We start from the raw sequence: 19,007 nt of genomic DNA on the forward strand, positions 1-19,007 counted from the left end.
AAAAAAAAAAAAAAAAAGATACAAAAATTAGCTGGGCATGGTGGTTCATGCCTGTAGTCCCAGCTCTTGGGAGGCTGAGGCAAGAGAAGTGCTTAAACCCTTGAGGCGGAGGTCACAGTGAGCCAAGATCACGCCACTGCACTACAGCTTGGGCAACAGAGCTAGACTCCATTAAAAAAAAAAAAGTAATTGAAGAGAGGTGGAGATCTTTCTAAGTATGATACAACCCAGAAGTAGTAACAGAAAATTTGGTAAAATTGACCAGTTAGAAAAAGTTTTCTTGGCCAATAAACAAAAACAAAAGCAAACAAACAAAACAGCATAAGAGAAATAAAAGGACATGACAAACTGAGGAAAATTTTGACATTCATAAGAAAAATGACTACTCTTACCATTATATAAAAAGTTTCTATACTTAGTAGAAAATTAGACAATGTATATACATAGATAGTTCACAGGATAGGAAATACAAATGTTTCTTTAACCTGAGAAGATGCTCTCAACCTCCCTCTTCACAAGAAAAATACGAGTTAAAATATTTTTTTATTAGATTGACAAGTTCCATTTCTGACCAAAATAGAGTAAGTCCACTGCTGCCCATGTCTCCTACTGATTGATCACTACTAAAACCTCTAGATAAACTATAAAGAATAACTACCCAAGGACTCTGAAAAGTAAATAATAGCAGGGAGATTGGGCAGGGAACTCAAACCTGAAGAAAGACTGATACAGGAGTGGTGAGATTCCTGTTTTTATTTTTTTCTCCTCTACCTCTTCGCTTTGATCTGAAGACAGAATGAGTTGGGAATTGTCAACCAGACACTATCAGCAAAACATCAGAGAGAAGCCTGACCATGTAGCCACAGGACCAGGAAAAAAGGCTGCTGCAAGCTAGAGAAAGTGGTAGAAACTGCTGATTGCTTTTTTCTTTCCCTCCCTTGCCCTGAAGCCATTCCCAGTCAGGGAGCTGCCTTGCAGTGGTACAGTGACATGGTCACCTGGGAGAAAACCTATCCTCCTGGACAGAGGAGTTGGGAAAAGGAACTCTTGGAAGCCAGAGAGAACATGGAGGAAATCCCCCAAAAAAGACAAGTGGAGAAAGGAATCCCTAATTCTGTGTAATTGTTTGACATGTAGTCATAGGTAATGGATACAGTAGTTCCCCTTAGCCACAGTTTCTCTTTCCATGGTTTCAGTTACCTTCAATCAACTGAGGTCGGAAAACATTACATGGAAAATTCCAGAAATAATTCATAAGTTTTAAATTGTGTGCCAATCCGAGTATTGTGATGAAATCTCACACTGTCCCACACCATCCCTCCTGCATGTGAATCATCTCTTTGTCTGGTGTATCCATACTGTAGGTCCTTGTATTAGTCCATTCTCATAATGCTATAAAAAAATAACTGAGACTGGGTAATTTATAAAGCAAAGAGATTTAATTGGCTCATGGCTTTGCAGGCTGTACAGGAAGCATGATGCTGGCATCTGGTTGGCTTCTGGGAAGGCTTTAGGAAACTTATAAGTGAAGAGGGAGCAGGCATATCACATGGCCAGAGCAGGAGCAACACAGAGGAAGATGCCACACACTTTTAAACAGCCAGATTTTGTGAAAAGTCACTCACTATTTTGAGGACAGCACCAAGAGGATGGTGCTAAATCATTCAGGAGAAATCTACTCCCATGATCCAATCACCTCCCACCAGGCCCCACCTCTAATACTGGAGATTACAATTCAGTGTGAGATTTGAATGAGGACACAGATGCAAACTATATCAATGCTACATACCTGTTAGTCACTTAGTAGTCATCTAGGCTATTAGGTTAAAAAAACATAAATATACAGGGTTCAGTACCATCTGTGGTTTCAGGCATCCAGTGGGGGTACTGAAACATGGATAAGGGGGACTACCATATGGGGATCTATGTCATTAACTCAGGTTTGCCATTTATGTTATCCAACAATTTACCATACTTAACAGAAATGTGTTAAGTTTTAATGTGTTAACAGTGGAAATGAAATAAGATTATCCATGAGAAAAGGACTTTTATGTTTCCATTCAATTTTTTTTCCTAATTCCTCCAGTCACATAAATATAAGAAAATGAAGTTATATGAAGGATGGCCATAAGTTCAAGGATAAGAAGATAGGAAGAGTACAATTTAAAAACAAAAGTCTAATGAGTAATTTATGTCTAAACTTATTGAAGTTCATAAATAATTTATCCTGATTTTCAGAACCTCTTCTGGACATACCCACACAGGACCTACAAAAAGACAGCTGCACAAGAGCTGGTTAATAATGTTGTGAGCTGACATGCTAGCATCAGTGGTCTAGAAAGAATGACAAACTGCTCCTACCAAGTAATTAGTCTTCTGCTCCTTTCTTTAGTCTTCCTGCCTCCTGCCTGGAACCTGGTAGATCCAGAGAAGGATGGAGAATAAAGAGCAGACCAGCCTTCTCCCCACTGTAGTTCGTTAAGGCATCGATCTGGCCAAAGCTGGATGTATGGAGGCGGAAAGTGTCCATTCATTTTTTTATTTTTCATTTCATGTTATTGTTTGTCTACTATGGACCTAACACTGTTCTAAACATTGGGGATAGAGTAATCCTCCATTATCTGCAGGAGATACATTCCAAGATCCCCAGTGGATGCTTGAAACTGAGGATAGTATAAAACTCTATGTACACCATGTTTATTCTTTCCTATATAAACATACATACCTATGATAAAGTTTCATTTATAAATTAGGTACAGTAAGGGATTAACAACAATGAATAATAGAAAAATTATAAAAACAGACTGTAATAAAAAGTGAATATGGTCTCTCTCTCCCTCTCTCTCTCTCTCTCTCTCCAAATATCTTATTGTTCTGGCCTCACCTATTTTCAGACTGTGGTAGACCCTGGGTAACTAAAAACACTTAAAGCCAAACTGCGGATAAGGGGGAACTACTATATATCAATGGACAAAACCGGCAAAAATCCCTGCCCTGTGAAACTTACATTCTAGGGAGAGAGACTGACAATAAATGAAACAACATAAAATGTTAAGTCAGTAAGTGTGGGGCAGGCGCGGTGGCTCATACTTGTAATCCCAGCACTTTCCGAGGCCAAGGCAGCTGCATCACCTGAGGTCAGTCGTTCGAGACCAGCTTGGCCAACATGGCGAAACTCTGTCTCTACAAAAAAAATACAAAAATTACCTGGGCGTTGTGGCACACGCCTGTAATCCCAGCTATTTAGGAGGCTGAGTCAGGAGAATCGCTTGAACCCAGGAGGCAGAGGTTGCAGTAAGCCGAGATTGTGCCACTGCACTCCAGCCTAGATGACAAAGGGAGACTCTGTATCTCAAAACAACAACAAGTCAATAAATGTGGTGGACAGAAGAAATAGGAGAGCAGGTAAGGAAATGGTAGGAGGGGGAGGAGATAAGAAGAGATATTAGGTAGGATGGTTAGAAAGGGCCTCAGGGAGAAAGTGAGAGTCCAGCAGACTGAGGGAGGTGAGGAAGTGAGCCAAGCAGCTATCTAAGGGAAGAGCCGTCTGGGCAGAGGGAATGGCTGGGGCAAAGACCCTGAGTCAGGAGGTGGAGGGTGTCTGGTTTGGCGAGTTCTAGGAGGAGCAAGGGTACCAGTGGGGCTGGAGAGGAGCAAGTAGGAGAATAAAAGAGGTTTTCAGAGAGGTAAGAGGCTGGGAAACCCTATAAACTATTGAAAGGGATTTGACTGTAGTTGGATGTTAGGTTTTAATTATAAATGGATCTGCGTTTTTCACAACTTGAAAGTGAGCTACAGTTAAAATGAGACTTCTTCTTATACCAGAAAGTGACCAGAAAATCAGGCTCTGGTCTGTAAGAGATGGAAGAGGGAAATGTGAAGGAGCGTATTCCTTTTCCCCGCCCCGATCGCTCACTGTTGGAGACCTCAGCGGCGTGCCGCCCCAGCTCGGAGTGACAGCCCAACCAGGCCTCTTCCTTCTCGGCCCCGCCTCTCCCGCTGCCCTCCGGATCCCGATGGGTGGTACGGTATGCTAGGCACGCCCCTCCCTTTTTGCAGGCCTGGGCTCCCGTTCCGGGCGACAGCCCAGTAAGGGCCGCCTTTTGTTTCTCCAGATCGGTTCCGGTCAAGGTTCTCGTCCAAGGCGACCGCCCAGTGAGGCCCCGCCTCTCCCGCCGTGGCCCCGCCCCCTCCTGCGTGCGACCGCGTCTAGGCCCCGCCGAGTCCGACACGCCCAGCGCTCGCCGGCGCCCACCCCTCAGGCCCGGCCCGCCCCCGGCACCGAGCGCTAGCTCTCCCGGCCTCCGGTTGTCGCCGGCTCTCGGGCCCGCCCCCGAAGACGTGGAGTGGTGCGGCGGGCGGTGAGTGGGGGAGGACACCACAGACCCCCAGCTGTCTGAGGCGCAGAGCCCGGCTCCGTGCAGCGACTGAGCCTCGGCCGCTGCAGCCTCCAGGGGCTCCTCCCGGCAGCCGCCCTGCGTTCCCTGGGCGCTTCTCGGTGTCGGCACCCCTGGGGATGGGAAGTGGGACCAGGATGGGCGCGGAGGCTGTGGGGGCAGGGACGGGTGAAGGTGTTATGGGGAGTGGCGGTCGCCGGGGAGGGCAGAGGTTTGTGGAGGGGGTATGGGTCTGGGGCGAAGGTTTGAGTCCTGAGAGAAACGCCGTCAGGCGGAAATTCGGGGCTGGTGGAGTCAGGATGGGGGATGTGGGGGCCTCAGCGCTCTGGGAAAGAAGGCAATGGGTGGGGTTGTCGTCGGAGCAGAGTGAAGGGTGCTCTTTGGAAGTTCTAGCTCCAGGGGCCCGGGCTTCTTACTTTCCGGCAGTCCCGCGATCAGGGCGGGCTAGGCTGTCTCCAGGCGGGGTTGGCCGGAGCGGAGTTGCAGGATAATGCTCACGTGAGGTGATTGGGTTTCCAGGCTTTTGACTGGGACATACTGTACAGTTTAAATAATAGACACCTGTCTGGCTAGTGCCCGGGACACCTGAGAAACGTGAATGGAATGGGATTCTCCCCTACAGGCGGCGTCTGATTTTTCGGGTGCCTTCACAGTGCTAGCATTGGTGTGCGCTGCCTTCTGTAAAACCTTATTCCAACAGGACGGTGTATGGAGGTCCCAGGCTTAAAAGGTGCAGCTGAGGTTTATTAAGACTCAAAACACAGTTGTATCATATTGCCTCAAATCCTGCGGAGTTTAAATCTAATCCTGTGGGGTTTAAAGCGGTTAAATCCACTTTGTACTGCCTACTTTCAACTTAAAGTCCTACAAGTCTAGAGGACGAGATGTTTTCTAAGGGACCATTCTGCGTGATAAACAATTTAGAATTCTCTGTGGAAAGTAAATCGTCTGTTCTGAACAGCTGTTGCTGAAATAATCTTAGAGTTGTAGACGAAGAATGAAATTTAAAAAATCTAAAATAATGGAAGGGCATAGAAAAAGCTTGGTAAATTGGAGTGTGTATATGCACTTAAACCCACTGAAACTTTTTTTTTTTTTGAGACAGAGTCTTGCTCTGTCGCCCAGGCTAGAGTGAGGTGGTGCAATCTTGGCTCACTGCACCCTCCGCCGCCCAGGTTCAAGCAATTCTCCAGTCTTAGCCTCCTGAGTAGCTGGGATTACAGGCACCTGCCACCACGCCCGGCTAATTTCTGTGTTTTTAGCAGAGAAAACACATTTTTTTTTCTCTATGGGATTTCACCATGTTGGCCAGGCTGGTCTTGAACTCCTGATCTCAGGTGATCTGCCCACCTTGGCCTCCCAAAGTGGTTACAGGCATGAGCCACCGCACCCAGCCAACTGTCTTTCATTGTAGACTTGGAAGACAGAGAAAAGTGTAAGGATGAAAATTAAAATCTGTAATTTTGCCACATGTATTAACATTTTGATGCATTTCTTCCTAATTTTTGTATTTTTGTGTATATGAATATACACAAAATTGGGGTAGTATTGTTACATAATTGGAGTAATATTGTTATATTACTTCATACTATTGCTTTCTCTTTCCACCTTATATTTTCTCACTTAGCATTTTCGTGGATCACTATAAATTCTTCTTAAACATCTTTGAAAATGCTTGTATAATCATTCATCATATGGATTCATTCTTTTATTAAATATTAGAGTTTTAGGTATGTGCCTAATACTGTGCTTGGAGGTGAAAAAATCAGTGTTGCTCAAGATAGATGTATTTGTCATGGCTTGCATGACAGCTGTGGTATACTAGCCTATTTCTCATCTATCAGATAGCTAAATTGTCTCTAGCTTTCTGTTTTTATAAGCAATAAACTTTTGTTTTAATAGTTACAAGCTCTTAAGTCTCATGTCATACGTGAATCAAAAGGTATTTTTAATGTGTATGAGTTTTTGTGTGTATGTGTTAGAAAAAGGAAATTATGGATTTTTTGGAAGAGGATTTTTTTTTTTTTTTGACAAGGTCTCATTCTGTTGCCCAGGCTGGAGTGTGTGCAGTGGTGCAATCATGGCTCACCACAGTCTCAACCTCTGGGCTAGGTGATCCTCCCACCTCAGCCTCCTGGGTAGCTGGGACTACAAGCACGCTTCACCGTGTCCAGCTAATTTTCTTATTTTGTTGTATTTATTGTAGATACAGGGTTTCGCCATGTTGCCCACACTGGTCTTGAACTCTTGAGCTCAATGGAGCTACCCGCCAAAGTCTCCCAAAGTGCTGGGATTACAGCCCTGAGCCACTATGCCCAGCCCCTGGAAAAGGCTCTTTTTAAAAAGTTTTTTATTTTGAAATAACTTTAGATTTACAAAAAGTTGCAAAAATAGTACAGATTTCCTTATGCCCTTCACCTCGCTTCCCCAGATGTGAACATCTTATATGACTCTGGTACAATTATTGAAACCGGGAAATTTACATTGATATAATTCTATTAAGTGTAATAGACAGACTTATTCAAATTTCACTAATTGTCTTGTTAATGTTTATGATCCAATCAGGGATCCTACACTGTATTTAGTTGTCATATGTCCTTAGCCCTGTTTAATCTGAGCATCCTCCTAAACAGGATGACCTGGTGCAGACTTGTAAAGTAAAGCAGGCCTGCTAGAAAGCATACATCTACCCTGAATTCATATGCAAAACTCATCCCTTAGAAGGGGATATTTATCTCACTTTTTTTTTATGTAAGTAGACTACTGTTTAAGATGTATAACCAATAAGGTGCCTTTTAATTACTTTTATATGCCATTTCTAAATCACCTGGGAGTTACAGAATAGAAAGGATGATCTGAGTAATCCATGCTTATTATCGCTTTTATTAATCTATGAATTGGCAGTGGGAATCTGTCAGAAGTAGAGTGCCAGATGCTGACTCTAGTCCCTGGGTATTTTGGAGGAAAGAGTAATGACCTTTACTCTTTACCAAGCATGACCAACTTGTCCCAGGTTTAAAGGTCTGTGTGTCTTGGGAATGTCTTCAGCCCAGGGCTACCTCATAGCCTCTAGAGCATTTCTACTAAGAAGCCACAGTATATTTCTGATATTATTCTAGCCAAAAAAAGCAAACTCTTGGCAGTATCTAGGGTAATGAGAGTAGATGGAGGCATGAGTGAGAGGAGGAAATATTCTTGTTTTCCTCACTGGTGCTTCCATGGCTAGACTCAGCTGGGTGATTATGTGCAGAGGTCAGTGCAGCATCTAATCAGGCCTGAGCCTGGACTGTTGTGGCAGGACTGTCTTCAGTATCCTGTGTCTCCCCTCTCCTGTACCTTCCCTTCCTGTGGAATCCTGAGGGCATGGCGTTCCCTCAGGGAGTGGCCCTTTACCAGCTTCCCTAAATTATCTGTGTTACCAAGAAACAATTATAATAAGGATGGGTCTATGTGGGGCTGATTTTCTACTCGTGTCTGTCTACATGTGTGACTCCCCAAGGCAGCTGACCTAGGTATCAAGGAGGGAGGCTCCCACAGTTGCTCTCACAATTAACTGCCTGCCTGTAGGTAAGTAGTGTCTCCGCATCTTAGGTCCTCTGGAGATGGCCTGGCCCTATTTTTGCCTGGCCATTAAAATTGCAACTTTTGTCCTACGGAGATTCCTCTCATCTTCCAGCTTGGGCAGTGTGGCCCTTCATTTTTCGCTTACTGAAGTGAAGTGTTTTCTATTCTGCTTCATGACTGAGAATACTTTTGGTTCCTGTTTCTCCTCGAATCTGGAATAAGGTTATATATTTCCTTCTTAACCTTTGAATTTGGAATAATTCCATTGACTTTTTTTTTTCTTTACTCAAACTCAGGAAGAGAATAATACACAGAATAAACAATTCATTATTCTTTTCCTGATCCTTGTTAAAATAACTCCCCTCTCTCCTTCCCCCTCCCAACCTCTCCATGGTGAACTCACTGTGTGTTTCTCTACATCTTGACCACCACGGTCGGGATTTACCTCTTGTGGGCCAGTGACCCAGTTATTAATGTAAAAGCCTCATGAATCTAACTTATTTGTAGGTCTCTCTTTGGCCCTGTATGCAGTTCAACACCTGATAACACAATTTGGAATTGCTGTCTCTTGATCCCGTGCCCCAAGGCCTGTATGGAACCTGGCTGCTCTGTGCCTTTTAGTCACCCTGGCTACTGTCCTGGCTGAGAGTCCTGATCAAAGGAGGATATTGGCTGCAATAGCAGAAATTTTCCTACTCTTTGGTGCCCAGGAACTCTGTATGTTGAATCATTGTTTGTTTTTAGATTGGCCCCAACTGGAACCATAAGGTTCCTGCTACAACTTCAGGAACACTTAAAGCCTTCATGTCTGCGTCTGGTATTTTGGTTCCACTTTTTCATTTTGTATGCTTGGTAACAGTAGAGCAAGTTCCCATTAAGACCCTCTGGTAAAAGTAGATTCCAGAACTCAGTTTAGGCCAAGGCTTCCATGAGGCTTCTTGTTTCCACCACTTTGCATTTGATATTTATGTCATTGAGCCAGTTAATGGGAGGAGAGACTGGAGCAAGCCTGAATTCCACTGGCCAGTGAACTGCAAGATGAAAGTCTGTCACACCCATAATTCTACTGCATGTAAAAACACAGAGCGGGGCAGCAGTAGCCCAAAGAGAGAGCATCCCCAGAGGTATTACTATACAGAAGTTCCCTGAGGAGTAGACATACCCAAGTGGGCTTACCATATGGGGACAGACATTTCCTGAGCAGAGGGCACCCCTGAATGGAATTGCAGGGACAGAAAGAAGAGACGGCTTAAGTAAGCTGGCCTGTACGTGCACTGTGGCATAACGGCCAGCACAAGTGTAGAGTGGCTGAAAGTGGGCACAAGAGGAGCAGAACTGGTTCTTACTGTCACTGCAGTATTCAAAGCTCCAAGAGCATCTTATGCCCTGGAGCCTTAAAAGGGCCAGACTTACCAACTTCCACTAAAAAAGCCCAGCAGCCTGTCTTCCCCTACCTACATGGTTCTCATTGCATAAAGCAGAATCAAAGCAATGCCAGCACTTGTGTTAGTCCTGAGATTTTTATTGAGACTAGCTATCATTTACAGCATGCAGCTGCATGATTGTAGCAAGGCTAGTGTTATTTCTATGATGGGGGCATAATATGGACTTGGACTTTATTGCCTGGTAGGTTCACAAAAAGAAAAGACAAAAGGTTGTCTTCTGATGGCATGGTGGTGTTCAAAGAGCATTGGATTCCAGTTCTGCTTCTGCCACACTGGTGGTGTGACTTTGGGTCTGCATAGCATGATAGTGAGGGACTAACTGATCCCTAAGACTCCTTCCCCTCTTAAAGAGCCTGTCATTGTTCAGCTCCCTGAAGCTTTGCAGGCTCCTGGGTAGGAGCTGGATAGAAGGTGATGTGCTTTATATATGGATCCTTTTATTTCGCGTATGGTTGAATAGAAGACATTTCACTGTTAACCTTTTCTCAGAACAAACCAAATTTTAAATCTAGGTAGTTTTTATACAAGGTTGCCATGCCTTTAGTCTGGTGAAGAAAAGCAAAATATCTTGTATTATATAGTTTAAAAATATCATTTGGCCTTAACTAAAGTATATATTCTACATTTACTGTTGAGAATGTGAAGCTTCTGTAGTATTTTCCAAATACAGAGCCACTTTTTTTCTGATTATAAAAAATACCCACTCATAGGCCGGGCACTGTGGCTCACACCTATAATCCCAGCACTTTGGGAGACTGAGGCGGGTGGATAGCCTGAGATCAGGAGTTCAAGACCAGCCTGACCAACATAACAAAACCTCATCTCTACCAAAAATAAAAAAAAAAAAATTAGCTGGATGTGGTGGCGGGCACCTGTAATCCCAGGTACTCAGGAGGCTGGGGCATGAGAATCACTTGAACCCAGGAGGCAGAGGTTGCAGTGAGCTGAGAGAGCGCCATTGCACTGCAGCCTGGGCAACACAAGCAAAACTCCATCTCAAAAAAAAAAAAAAAAAAAACCCACTCATTAAAAATCAAATTTAAAAAAGTAATAAAATAAAAATCATCCCAAATGCTATTACTTAGGAAGAACAATTTGGAGGAATATATCTGAGCGGCCATTGATGCAGTTTTCATTCATATAAACACACAATAGCTTGATGTGTGCATATACACATGCTTCAGGAGGTGGACTTTGGTGTCAGGCTGTCTGGTTGTGAATCCCAGCTCCCCTGTTTGCTATTGCAAGATGTTGGACAATCTAACCTCTTTTACCTAAGTTTTCTCATTGGTAAAATGGAAGCATTAAAATTTCTTCTTCACATAAAATGTACACTGGGCTATGATTTACCACTTCCTTGCATGTAGTAAATCATTAGCAAATGGTAGCTACTATTATTTTGCTATTGCTATCTATTTATTACATATATTTATGTGGGATCATACTTTACATTTTTTACCTTACAATGTATTAGGAAATCTCTCCGTGTTAATAAATATAGTTGGGTCTGTATCTTAATATTAATGGCTCTATCGTATAGTACGATACTTTTGTACCATACTATTGTACCATACTTTAGCCAATTTCTTGTTGATGGACATTGAAGTATTAAGTTGTTTTTGTCATAAATGCATAAATAATCTGTAATGAACTTTTATATGTATATTTGGTTTACTTATTTTTTAGATAAATTCCACAAAAACTGTAATGAACTATATACATATTTTTAGTTTTCTTTTAAGAATTTGGTGAAACCCCATCTCTACTAAAAAAATACAAAAAATTAGCTGGGCATGGTGGCACGTGCCTGTAATCCCAGCGACTCAGGAGGCTGGGGCAGGAGAATTGCCTGAACCCGGGAGGCGGAGGTTGCGGTGAGCCGAGGTCGCGCCACTGCACTCCAGCCTGGGTAACAAGAGCGAAACTCCGTCTCAAAAAAAAAAAAAAAAAAAAGAATTTGGGATAAATTCTCAGAAATAGCATTGTTATATTGAAGAGTATGAATGTTTAATATTATTTATCTTATTGCCTCTCTGCTTTCTAGAAATGTGATATCAAATTATGACATCTGTCAGCAATGTGTGAAAATGCTACATTTTCTGCACCTATCCCCAAACTGGATTCTTTCCATCTTTTAGCTTCAGCTGATTTGAAAAGGGAAAAATATCTTATTGTTACTTTGCAGTTTTTAAATTAGTGACTCTGGACATCTTTTCAAATGTGTCTCAGCATTTTTGATGAGACATTTTTTATTTGTATTTTTATGTTTTTGTATTTTTTATTGTTGATTTGTAAGAACTCTTTGTATATCAGGGATAGTGAAATTTGTGGCTGAGCGTGGTGGCTCATTCATGCCTGTAATTCCAGCACTTTGGGAGGCTGAGACAGGCAGATCAGGCGGTCAGAAGATCAGGATCATCCTGGCCAACACAGTGAAACCCCGTCTCTACTAAAAATACAAAAAATTAGCCAGGCGTGGTGGCACTCGCCTGTAGTCCCAGCGACTCAGGAGGCTGGGGCAGGAGAATTGCTTGAACCCGGGATGCGGAGGTTGCAGTGAGCCGAGATCACGTCATTGCACTCCAGCCTGGGCGACAGAGTGAGACTCCATCTCAAAAAAAAAAAAAAAGAAACTTGTCTGTCATATTGCAAATATTGTTAAGGTTGTGCCTTGCATAATGAAAGGCGTAAAGTATCACAAATGAGAATAATCAGTGAGCAAATATATGAGTTTGTAGATAGTGGTCATACACATGTTTGGAACGGAAACCTGCTTTTAGTGTCTCAGAAAAATTTTTTTATGATCTGGTTATTATGAATAAGGTGGGCCTTTTATTACTCACATTGAACAATGAATAAATGTTCAAAAACATTGATCTTTGATGCAGGTCCCCACATACTCTGCTGAACACTTTATTGTTCCCTTAAACTAGCCATTCTTTCCCACTTTGCTATTTTTTCACACGTAGTTATTCTTCCCATATCCAAGGTTGGAAACCTTGGGGTTTTCTGTGTATCTGGTCCAAGTTGAATGCTGTCTGGTTCCCATCTTCCCTTCCCAGACAGTGCCCTCCTGAGGCTACCCCTACTTTTTGGGTTCCTGCTACTATACTTAGCCCATCTGTTAGAATAATTTGATGCATGCTTGCTTCTGCTACTAGACTAAGGGCTCTTCAAAAGCAAGAGGTAGATTTTATTTACTTTTGTACCTTTAGACCATCATGCCCTGGCTCATAGTAAGCACATGGTTAAGTGTTTATTGTATTTGATATTTCCATTTTGAGGGTGATGAACTCAGCCTCTGCATTCTACTGGTAGGTTAATATTGTCCCCCACCAGCTTTTTATTATGAAAAATTTCAGTCCGGAGAGTTAAAAGAATGCCATAAAGAATACCTATATTTTCGCCCCCTAGATTTACTTACTGAGATTCATATTACTTTGACACAAAATTCTCTGCTCAGAAACCTACTGGACATTGGATCACTTGTAAACTATAGCATTTGTTATCCTTAAATGGCTGCTCTGGTCAGGTCAGTCTTCTTATTGTTCTTTTCCCTTGCTGTCTTTATTCTTGCTTCATTGATTTTACACATTGTTTCCTATTGTAGAACATGGGTTCCCTATTGTCTGGTCCAAAATTTTTATGCAGTAAGTGTTCTGACTGCATTATTAGCTATTTGGAGGTGACTACTAGATATTGTCTTGATCTGATTTCCTTCATTGAACCTCGCATGTTGAGTATTGATTTTGCTGGTATATTTAAATAACATTCCCTATACATTTGGAGTATAATTTGATATATATATTTTTGAGACACAGTCTTGCTTTGTCACCCAGGCTGGAGTGCAGTGGCGTGATCTTGGCTCACTGCAACCTCTGCGTCCCGGGTTCAAGCAGTTCTCTTGCCTCAGCCTCCTGAGTAGCTGGAATTACAGGCATGCGCCACCACACCTAGCTAAATTTTGTATTTTTAATAGAGACTTGTATTTCACCATGTTGCCCGGGCTGGTCTCAAACTCCTGACCTCAGGTGTTCCACCCACTTCAGCCTTCCAAAGTGCTGGGATTACAGGCATAAGCCACCGTGCCCAGCCTGGAGTATAATTTGAATCCAACATTCACTTATAAGACCTTTTATGCCCCTGACAAAACCTAAGCTCTGTTAGAGGAAGAAAAGTTGAATGGTTCAAGCCAGATATCCTGAATCTGTTTAATCAGATTGCTACAAGATTGTGATTTCTACTGAAGAAAGGAAAGATGTTATGCAGTGTTGGCCACTTCCTTTGTGATTGTTCCCTTGAATTTGATTTACGCTTATAGTTTGGAGTCATTAAAGCTTATATGAAGTGCACAGTTAGAATAAGTACGTCTAAAGTCTGAAAATTGCCCTGATTGAGAATCACTGAGTTAGATAGGGTCACATGAAAAACATTTTAGAGCAAGGCCTCTAAGCCTTAAGTGACTGACTCCATTTGTACATCTCCAGGTTGGCTCCACTATTTTGCAAGCTTGGTAACAGAGCTGAAGGGGGCTATCCCTGAGAAAGGTAGGGAAACTGGGAAGGAAACTGAGGCTGGGGAGAAGTTTATGTTTAGTTTTGGTTCTATTGAGACAAGTTTTAGTGAGATAACAGTGTTGGAAACTCCTGATGGAGCTCAACTTAGAAGACACAACTGGAAACAAATTACAAAGACAGCAATACAGAGGTTAGAGTTTGAATTTAAGAGAAAGAAAAGAGTTTAGAGGGAGAAATTATATAGAAAGAAGGCAAAAGTCTAGGTGGCCATATATATATATTATATTTAATTTTCTTTGTTCCACTACACTTTAAGGAGAAATGATTTGGGCACATTTTTGCAAATAGTGTTGGGAGAAGCCAGAAGGAAAAAAAGATTCTAGAGGTAGGGAAAGAATCAATATAATAAAGCATTCTAGAGACCAAGGAAAGAGTCTATGATAACTTTGAATTTAAATTAGGTGTTTTGTTTTTTGTGCATGTAAAATTGTTATATTTTTTAACAGCAAGTTTGGGCTATTCCAACAAGAGTATCTTTGACACTAGATAGACTACTTCTACCCTATGGCTAATTATTTTACTCTCAGCCTTATCATATTTATTCTTGCTGGTTAGAGCTGGACACTTGATCAGATTTGTCTAGAATTTCTCTGAAGAGAGTTTAATTCCAGAATTTTAATTTTCTATTTAGTAGCCAGTTATAAAAATGTTACCATTTGTTGCATGCCTCCTATGTGGCAAGCACTGTGCTGTACGTTTCTCATTTCCTCTCACACCATTAAGTGTGTCATGTACTTTTATTAATCCCACTTTACAGAAGAGGATAAATAAATTGCCTAAGAGAGTGGTCAAGAATTGAATTTGAATTTATGTCTGTCTCTCTCCAGAGATCAAGCTCTTTTTAACCAATTCTAATAGTAAGACATAATTAACCAAAGTCCAAACCACTAGAACAAAACAAGACAGAGGGATTGTATACTATTAATCAGAGTAAGCTAGATTGCTGTATTGTTTAAATCCTGACATATGTAATAGGTTCAAACATAATAGATTTCTCACTAATGTAACTGTCCAAGGCAGGAGGTATTCTGGATTGGTGGGTAGCTCAACTCCCTTCTGATCTAGGAAGCCATACTTTCCTGTCTTGTATCTCCTCAGTATCCCAGCGGCCCATGGAAAGGGAAAGAAAACAATGAGGAGAGGTAGAATCACTCCCTTAAAAGGCTTGTCCTGGAGTTGTGAGTACTTCTGCTCACAAACTATTGTCTAGAATTTAGTCCCATGCTCACCTAACTTCAACTGCATGGAAAATGTAGCCTAGTCATGTGCTTAGACAAAGAGAGAGTGGATTTCAGAGGACAGCTCAAATCTCTGCCACAGGAACCAAGGAAAAAGGATTGGATAGATAACTAGATAAGAAACCCTAGACAAGGTCTTGAAGATTCTCTTGATATTCTCCTGAACTGATCCTGAAAATCCAGGTTCTTTTGGGGTTCATTTCAGTCAATAGGATACAATTTCATAGGCTTTCATTTTTACAGATTGGTAAGTACTACTTATTAACTACCCATTAAATGAATTATTAAGGATTACTGATATTTAGTATTCATAAAATAAATTTGGTGTACTTCTAGGGTTTATTGAAGTCTCTAATTCAGCAATTTACTAAAATGTCTAGCTGTTTTTCAGTGCCTGATAGTGTTGTAAAGATTAATTTGCAGACACATGCATGTATAGTCATGTATTGCATAATAACATTTCAATCAACAACAGATTGCATATATGATGGTCCCATTAGATTATAACAGAGCTGAAAAATTCGTGTCGCCTGGTGACATTGTAGTGTAATACATTATTCATGTGTTTGTGGTGATACGAGTGTAAACAGACCTGTGTGCTGCCAGTTGCATAAAAGTAGTACATACAATTATGTACAGGACATAATACATGACAATGATAATAAACCACCTTTTCTGGTTTATATATTTACTATACTATACTCATAATCATTATTTTAGAGTGTACACTTCCTTACATTAAAAAAAAAAAAAAGTTAACTGTAAAACAGCCTCAGGCAATTCCTTCAGGAGGTATTCCAGAAGAAGAGTTGTTACAGGAGATGACAGCTCCATTTGTGTAAGTGCCTCTGAAGACCTTCCAGTGAGACAAGATGTGGAGGTGGAAGACAGTAATATTGATGATAGTGACCCTGTATAGACCTAGGTTATTGTGTTTATGTCTTAGTTTTTAACAAAAACATTTAAAAATTTAAAAAAAAATTAAATAGAAAATGGCTTCTAGAATAAAGATATAAAGAAAATATTTTTGTACAGCTGTATAATGTGTCTTACACTAAGTGTTATTACAAAAGTCAAAAAATCAAAAGCTTATAAAGTTACAGTTAGCTAAGGTTAACTTATTGAATAAAACTTTTTAATATATTTACTATAGCCTAAATGTACAGTGTTTATAAAGTCTACAGAAGTGTACAGTAGTATCTTAGGCCTTCACATTCACTCATTGAATCACCCAGAGTAACTTCGAGTCCTGTAAGCTCCATTCATGGTAAGTATCCTATACAGGTATATTCATTTTTGAATCTTTTATACTGTATTTTCACTGTACTTTTTCTGTGTTTAGATATACAATTCAAATTACTGCTGTGCTACAATTATCTACAGGATTCAGTGCAGTAACATGCTGTATAGGTTTGTAGCCTTGGAGCAGTAAGCTATACTGTATACTCTAGGTATGTAGTAGGTTATGCCATCTAGGTTTGTATAAGTACACTCTGTAATGTTTCCACAACAGTGAAACAACCCATTTCTCAGAACTGTCTTTGTCATTAAGTGATGCATGACCGTAAATGGTTGGAATTCTTGAGATTGTCAGAAGGATCCTTTGTTATTAGTTCATTGTTGGTATTGTCTTCAGTTGGTCATGATTTTGGCTTGAGGTTTACTTTTTGGCTGCTGACTATTTTTTGTTATTAATATTTGGGCACTGTTTTACTTATTTTTGATACATTTAATTTTGCTTTAGGCCAGAATATTCTGTAATGTGGTTTCGCTTAGTCATTTTGTCTTGAACTCTGTTTAGATAATCTTCAACAGAGTTGTATGGTAGACAATTCAAATTTAAGGTTTCATTCAGTAGGAAACAACATATAGAATTTGGATATCTCTAATGACTCTATTTTCTCTATATGAGCTAAACGAAGTGATTTGGTTCAATTTTCCTCTTGCTTTTTAAAGTATAAATTATAGGGTTTTAGGAAGATTATGCAGAATCATGTATGTAGGTACCTAAAATAGTGTGTTATGTGTAGTGAGAAATCCAACAAAAGAGAAATTTAGTAAAGAAGAAATTAAATTTAAAAGGCGGTAGGGGAGTTCCTGTATTATGAATGCTGTCTGCTCACTAAATATAAAATTTCTATGTTCCAGTTGCCCAATCATTTGCAATCATTTCCTCCTGTCTTAACACTCTTGGCCAGGCATGCTGGCTCACACCTGCAGTCCCAGCACTCTGTGAAGCCGAGGTGGGAGGATTGCTTGAGCTCAGTAGTTTGAGACCAGCAACATAGGGAGACCCTGTCTCTACAAAACATAAGTTGTGTGCTGGGTGCCATGGCACATAACTGTGATTCCAGCTACTTGGAATGTTGAAGTGGGAGGATTGCTTGGTCTCCAGAGTTTGAGGCTGCAGTGAGCCACGATCATACCACTGTTCTCCAGGCTACCTGGGTGACAGAGCAAGACTCTGTTTCAAAAAAAAAAAAAAAAAAGACCAAGTAGAGTGGCTCACATGTGAAACTGAAGTCCTAGCACTTGGGGAGGCCGAGGTGAAAGGATCACTTTAGCCCAGGAGTTCAAGATAAGCTTGGGCAATGTGGCAAAACCCTGTCTCTCCAAAAAATACAAAATTAGCTGGGTGTAGCGGCACATGCTCCTATACTCTAGCCTGGGCAAGAGTGAGACCCTGTCTAAAAAAAAAAAATACTGTTTCATTTTTTTTTTTTTATTTAAGTATGCTGATGAATCCTCTCAATTTTTCTGTTTGAAAATGGCTTAGGCCGGACATGGTGGCTCACGCCGGACATGGTGGCTCACGCCTATAATCTCAGCACTTTGGGAGGCTGAGGTGGGCAGATCATGAGGTCAGGAAATCAAGACCATCCTGGTCACCATGGTGAAACACCATCTCTACTAAAATACAAAAAATTAGCCAGGTATGGTGGCACATGCCTGCAGTCCCAGCTACTCGGGAGGCTGAGGTAGGGGAATCGCTTGAACCCCAGAGGTGGAGGTTGCAGTGACCCAAGATCACACCACTGCACTGGCCTGGCGACGGAGCAAGACTCCGTTTCAAAAAAATAAAAAAAGAAAATGGACTTTATTTTTCTTTTCTTCTTAAGGTAGATTTTGACCAATTATATAATTTCGGATTAGCCATAATATTCTCTTGGGACATTGAAGATACTCTTTCAGCCTAATTATTGCTGTTCAAAGTATTTGTCTTAATTTTTCTGTTTTAAGATTTTTCTGTGTCTTGTTTTATGGTTTGTTTTTTTTTTTTAATTTTTACTATGCTTTTTATTTATCCTGATGGGGGTATATAGAGATTCTTAAATCTGTGCCTTGGTATATTTTGTCATCTTTGGGAAATTCTTGGTCAGCCTCTCTTCAGATACTGTTGTCACTCTAATACCTCCCCCTTTTAGGTCCTTCTAGTTCCTTGTCTTGTACTCTTTTTGCTGTATGTTCTTCCTTTTTTGTTCTCACAGCTTAATTCTGGATATTTTCTTTGTGCCTATGTTATTGTTTGGTTTTTATCTTTAGTTTTGTCTGATTTTCTGTAAAGCCTCCGTTGGGTTTTTAATTTTGACTCATATTTTTAAATTCTAGGATTTCCATTAAAAAGAGTTTTCAGGGCTGGGCACGGTGGCTCACGCCTGTAATCCCAGCACTTTGGGATGCAGAGGTGGGTGAATCATGAGGTCAAGAGATCGAGACCATCCTGGCCAACATGGTGAAACCCCATCTCTACTAAAAATACAAAAAATTAGCTGGGCATGGTGGCAT

General features: G+C 41.0%; 1 protein-coding gene across 6 annotated transcripts in view; it reads left to right on the forward strand.

Annotated features, from left to right (window-relative positions):
• Window positions 1–4,219: 4,219 nt before the first annotated feature.
• Window positions 4,220–19,007, forward strand: part of ANO10 (anoctamin 10) — a 232,043-nt gene continuing 217,255 nt past the window's right edge. For 2 of the 6 annotated variants that reach the window (XM_017522513.2, XM_017522482.2), the window contains exon 1: window positions 4,220–4,361. The gene's annotated coding sequence lies outside the window, so the exon portion shown is untranslated. The remainder of the gene's footprint in view (window positions 4,362–19,007) is intronic. The other 4 variants (XM_037733452.1, XM_037733389.1, XM_017522449.2 and 1 more) reach the window with 3 other exon arrangements.

This window comes from Cebus imitator, unplaced genomic scaffold (assembly GCF_001604975.1).
Source record: "Cebus imitator isolate Cc_AM_T3 unplaced genomic scaffold, Cebus_imitator-1.0 Scaffold0, whole genome shotgun sequence".
Taxonomy (NCBI): Eukaryota; Metazoa; Chordata; class Mammalia; order Primates; family Cebidae; genus Cebus; species Cebus imitator.